At 38.6% G+C, this 5,955-nt stretch overlaps 1 long non-coding RNA gene across 1 annotated transcript; it reads left to right on the top strand.

The window, feature by feature from the left end:
* The first annotated feature begins 1,912 nt into the window (after window positions 1-1,912).
* On the top strand, window positions 1,913-4,362 carry LOC122094346. The gene is made up of 2 exons (XR_006144742.1): window positions 1,913-2,606; window positions 2,698-4,362. It is a non-coding gene; the product is annotated as an uncharacterized LOC122094346 (long non-coding RNA).
* Window positions 4,363-5,955: the final 1,593 nt, after the last annotated feature.

Below are 5,955 nucleotides of genomic sequence, written 5' to 3'. Positions count from 1 at the left end.
ATATCACAATGGTATTTTAGATTTATACTAAAACCTATAAGGACTTGTGAAACCTAGGATGGTGTGAAACCTATATGAATAGATGAGTAAAGCTTCCTTCTATTCATAGTTTACCAATATTTCATTGCTTTTTTAATTTTTATTGATATCGATTAGTATCTTCCTAGACCAATACCCTAAAGTTATTTTGTAGGATTTAAAAAATATATATATATATATATATATTAAATTAAAATTGAAATGAAAATTAACAATAAAGAAATGAAAAAGAAAATTATTAAACCATGAGGGGAGAGAGGGAGTGTGTGTGATTCTATGTGGAAAAAGATAAAAGGAGAAAGAAAATAGGAAGGGAAAAGCAATGGGTAAAAAAATTAGGAGAGATAATAAGTGGATTATAGGACCTCACACATGCTAGAGCCTTGTCCACCGGGTACGCCTTTTACACACGTCCACCTCTTACCTGTACGAGAATCGGATCCCATGTACTTGTAGGAGGACCTGATCCAGAATCAAATTTGGTTCCCAACAAGAGCCCAAGAGGGCCTCCTAAAAATTCTCTCTCTCTCTCATCCGAAGAAAATAAAAAAAAGGGAATGTTCTACGTGGGGGAATACAACCTCCGCCATAGTCAATTCTGTGTGAAATGACCGGTATAGGCAAAAGAGAGAGAGACAGATTATGAAAGATGTTGGTAGAGGCTGTGTTCCCCCATAGTAAACACTCTCCCACTAAAAAAGGGGGGAAAATTGCTAATCTGCTTTAGTACAAGTTCTTTTATTTACAATTGTTTTCCATCCAAAGCAGTTTACTGCATAGGCACCATTTTGGTATGCATTCTCGGTTGATAATGCACTCCAAGAAATTATAGCAAACACAACTTTAGTCTTCCACCCATGATCTTAAACATCTGGACCCGCTATTTATTTAACGTATATTTTCATCCCATATTCTAAATCTTAACATTTTGTTGGTCCCTAGCATCTCACCCCCCCCCCCCCCCCAATCTAATTGTAAATCGTGGTTAAAGAGGATCAAGTATACGGGAACACTTTGAAATAGTTTGAAATCAATATTAAACCTTTTTGAAATAAGGGTTTGCTTAGAGTGATTTCTTGGAATAGATTATAAGTCTAAAAAGCATTCTTGAAACTCAATTCTTCTATATTTTTTCACTTCCACAATGTATTTAAGATGTAGAATTTATTCGAAGAATGCATACCAAACACAATCTAAATCTATAATAGGAATCCACTTTAATCATAGAATGGCATATGATAAGATATGGACCCAGTTTCCCTTCACTTCCAGCGAAGGAGAAGTTACTTTGCCGCAAGGTGTCAACACCTTGGGATGGGCATCTTTTGATAATGACATGATAAATATTTTCAAATTATTCTTGAAAATCCTATTTTACATCTGATTTTAGAAACTTCTAAGAACAAAACAAAAGGGAATAAAAAGAAGGTGACAAGTTCTAAACACACATATAGATGTGTCATTTAGACAATCCTTATACTAAATAAATAAATAAAATTACAAGTTCTTTTTATCAATTTTGGTTATAACAACTTGATTATCCCAATTGTTGCACAGTAAAGTATTGCTTCACATGTTCTTTACTTCCTAACCCCTCCTTTCTCATGCATAGCTAGCCGCATTTTTCCTACTGCACACTTTGCTAAAAGCTTTAAATGCCTTAAATTAAGCACAACATTCAAAAAAGCATTGTGTAGAACATTGAAGAAGCAAGAATATAAACAAATTCCTAGTAACTACTTCAGTTATTCTAATCAGAACATTCTGTCATATGAGGATGGTTCACTTAACCTAATCCATACTATTCTAACTAGGAGATTTTTTTTTGGGGGGGGGGTGTGGGGTGGTGGTGTGGGGGAGGGATTTTGTTAGTGTCATACAACTTGAATACCATTGTTTGGATCTGCATCTTGATATTGATATATGCATTCTTTCATGTTGTCCAACTGTTCAATAATATATTCCAACTTCTTGCAACAGATCTCATTAGAGAAGGAAAAATGAGAGGAGAGACTTGCTCTGAGGAAGAGGCTAACGCCCTTGGAGATGGGCAAGAACTGGGTGGTGGTCCTTCCCTCTCTTGAGGGCGGCAACAGATGATTACTGAGTTCTTATGAACAGTTTTGGAACCTGATAATAGGGAGAAGATTGTGGATGACGGTGGCGGTGGAGATCCTCATCCTCCTAAACGTTCTTTCTCGACTGTTGTGGGAAGAGGACTTCCTGAGGTGGATGATCTACCTGATCCAATTCATGTTGGGTCCTTGACCAAGATCATTGTTCCCCAAGAGGCATATAAGGAGCGATTAGAAGGCTTTCGATTTGCTCTTATTGGGAGAACTAATTTCAGGTTTGTCTCCATAGATGCCATTCATAAGGAGGCGAGAGAGTCCTGGAATCTAAAGGGTAGGGTGGTTTTGGCGCCTATGGGGAAAGGTTTTATCCTCTTTCAATTTGAAACTGAGGCAGACATGTCCTTGATATAGAGAAGGAATTTCATAAAAGTTGAAGGGCAAGTTATTTGCTTTCTACGTTGGAGACAGGACTTCAGCATCCATGACAAGCATGTCAGTACCAAGACGGTTTGGATTCGCTTTCCAAATCTTTCACTTGAGTATTGGCATGGTAAAATTTTCCTAACGATGGCGAAAACTGCAGGACTGCCGGTGGCCATTGATCGACGCACTCGCAATGCAGGTGAAAGCTGCAGGACGATGGTTTGGATTCGTTTTCCAAACCTGCTCGTGTGCAGGTTGAGATGGAATAGGAGGAAAACATTTAGAGGAAATTACGGTCAAACGGAGACAATCGGGCTCTTGTGATTTGTTTTGGTTCAAGCAGTCCATAGTCTATGAAGATTCTCTGGGAACCTGTGAGTACTGTAAACAATCCTCAAGTTCCATGGTTGCATCCCTGGAAAAACAGACATAATATTTCTGCCTGTAAATTTTGCAAATCCGCTGAGTAAGGAACCATCCTCAAGTTCCTGGAGCTGTATATGCGGATGAGACAAGGGAAGAGGCTTGCGATGTTGGTGCTGCTCGTATTATTGATTAAGCTAATGCAGTTTTCAGGCCTTCTTTGGGCGTTTTCATGCCAGGCGGTGGTCAGGAGAGCGGTGGCCATGGTGGAAATCCAAGTGAGGCAAGGAGAGATTCTGGTACGCTATTCTTGAAAGGCAATTTGGATGTTACTAGCCAGCCAATCAGAGAGAGTCCTTCTATAGAGTGAGGGATTTCAAATCTGTTTTTACCAAGTCAAGGCTCGGGTCAAATTCATGTGGTGATTCCTTTAAATAAGGAAACTAATGTGCGCCCCACCCAGGAAGACTTTTATAAAGCTCAAAACATTGGACATGGACCCGGGTCATCTAAAACCCGGTCACGTATCCTAAATTCAGGCTGTGGGGAGGAAATTGATTCGGGCTCTGATTCATCAAGGCATTCTTCCTTAGCAGAGAGCGACTGTGGAGATGAGAATGGCGCTGAACTTGTTATTTCTTCCATCTCTCCAAGCTCGCTTCATGAAGGTGCGATAGTGATTCATCATGAGGAAATTGCAGCTGCGGACGCTCTGATTAATGCAACTGAAAAAACCCATACTGAGGATGGTAGGCACAGGAAGGAGAAGACTTTGGCCAATACGGAGCAGACGAGAAGGTCTAACCGTATAGCCACATGAAAGAATTAAGGTATGAAGTTCTTTTTTTGGAATGTGAGAGGTTTTAAAAAAACCTCAGCTCATATGGCCCTAAAAATTTTTGTAAGGGATAAAAATCCTGATTTTCTAAGTCTAGCCGAGCCCATGATTGATTCATCGGTTTTCCCAGTTAGATCATGTGGTAAGATGGGTTTTGAAACAAATTTTATATGCAGTTTAAGGGTTGGGAAAGATTCAAACCAATGGCTGGTTTGGAGAAAATGTATTCCAATGCCTACTGTTGTTTCAGCCTCGGAACAACAAATATCTGTGAGTGTAAATTGGAGAAATAAGATAGTTAGGATCTCTATGATTCACGCTAGTTGTTTCAGAGCAAATCGTAGGGAGTTGTGGGCTGATTTAGCTGCTGTGTATTCTCCAACTGATCCCTGGATGATGGTGGATGATTTTAATGCTTTGTTGGCCTCGCATGAGAAGCGAGGATCTGATGCATTTAATTTGGGGTCTATGGCAGAGATTGCTGCCATAGTTGATGTTTGTCATCTGATTCAGTTGCCTTCCCAGGGTGTCAAATTTACTTGGACAAACAATAGAAAGAGAGGGAATGTGTCGGCTGTTCTGGACAGGGGGTTTTGTAATGACACCTGGCTGTCTTATTTTCAAGATTGTGCCCAATTGTTCTTCAAAGAGATTTTTCTAATCATTGTCCATTATTAATAGTCTCTGAAGCTTGCCTCAAACCTCCTAACTGCCCATTCCGCTTCCATAAATTCCGAATGGAAAATGATTCCCTCTTGGGAATGGTTGCTGACGCATGGGATCAGAGGATTGTAGGCTTCCCTATGTATGTGTTTACTCAAAAGTTGAAAAGATTAAAGCCTCTTACTCATTCTTGGCCCAGGATTACTTTCCCTAACTTTGAAGCTAAGTTGGTTAGAACTAAAAAGGCTCTTTCTCAGATTCAAGATCAGATTGATTCGCAAGGGCAAGATGATGACTTGTTCGGGAAAGAAGCTAACGCTAAGGCTGAGCATCTATTAGCTTCAAAAAATCATGAGAAATTGTGGGTCGAGAAAGCTGGTGAACCCAAGAAATCCAAGTTTCAGAAAAGCCAAATTTCTTCAGAGTTGCAAATAGGAAAACCCAAGATAGGGAGTTATACGCCTTCTGAACATCAAACTTCAAACCCATTCCGCCTCCCCTTACAACTGAGTGCATTAAGTTTGATAATTCAAATGCCAGACTGATTTTTTTTTTTTTTTTTTTAAAGATATGCATAATTGGTCAGTGGTTCTAAAATCAACTCTCCATTTCCAACAACTTGTCTGAAATTTCACAAATTAATTTACCAAGACCCAAAATAATGTTCAAAGCGCTAGCCAACATTATTTTATCCACAGCATATCATTAAAAACAGACAAACAAAAGCACTTTGAGATGCATTCTTCAATAACTAAAGTCATCAAAAGAGATCAAATGCAAAGCATGAGTTAGATTGTAGATATAACTCCTATGTATGATTTGTAAAGACAAAAGACTTTGGACATATATTTGTTGAGTAACTCTTCAGCTCTCTTATGTCATTGACTATTAGAACACAAATTTTGCAGCTTTCAGCTAGGCATTCAGAGAACTGTTATTCTTCAAGACCAATTAGAAGTAGTTCAGTTACTCAGACTGCATTTGGTTGTCATTCAGTTCCAAAAATGATATTTTGTATCAAAAACATGTGTCAAAATGCCGTCTTAAAACCAAAAAAAAAAGTGTTTGGTGAACCGGTTTCAGGAATGATTATCCTAGTTGTTCACTTTTTGGTATTTGGAATGAAACCGAAATGACAGAAAAAGGTTTTGTCGATCCATCATTTTGAGTTCGTAGTGTTTTTTTTTTTTTTTAACCCGAAAAACACAAAGTTGACACCAAATGCTTTATTCTTCCATTTTATTTTTTGTTCCCATAGAACAAAAAAAAAAAAGACAGAAACTTTTTTCTGGATGACTAGCAAATGCAGCCTCAACCTACCATCTCTTCTGTTGGCACTTCCAATCTTGCTTCTTTTTTTGGTAGATCCTTAATTATATTTTGAAGAGTCGGGGATTAAAATTAGTGGTGATGGTGGTGGTTCCATTGTCTATCCTAATTTCTTCCTTTGTAACTCATCAGCTCTGTTATGTTATAGACCACAAATTTTGAAGCTCTTTTATGTTACACACCAGCAGCTCTGTCCATTAGAGTTGACAGGAATATGTGCAGGCC

This window comes from Macadamia integrifolia, chromosome 11 (assembly GCF_013358625.1).
Source record: "Macadamia integrifolia cultivar HAES 741 chromosome 11, SCU_Mint_v3, whole genome shotgun sequence".
Lineage (NCBI taxonomy): Eukaryota > Viridiplantae > Streptophyta > Magnoliopsida > Proteales > Proteaceae > Macadamia > Macadamia integrifolia.
Note: the sequence above shows the minus strand (reverse complement) of the source record. Positions and strands in the feature narration are given on the sequence as shown.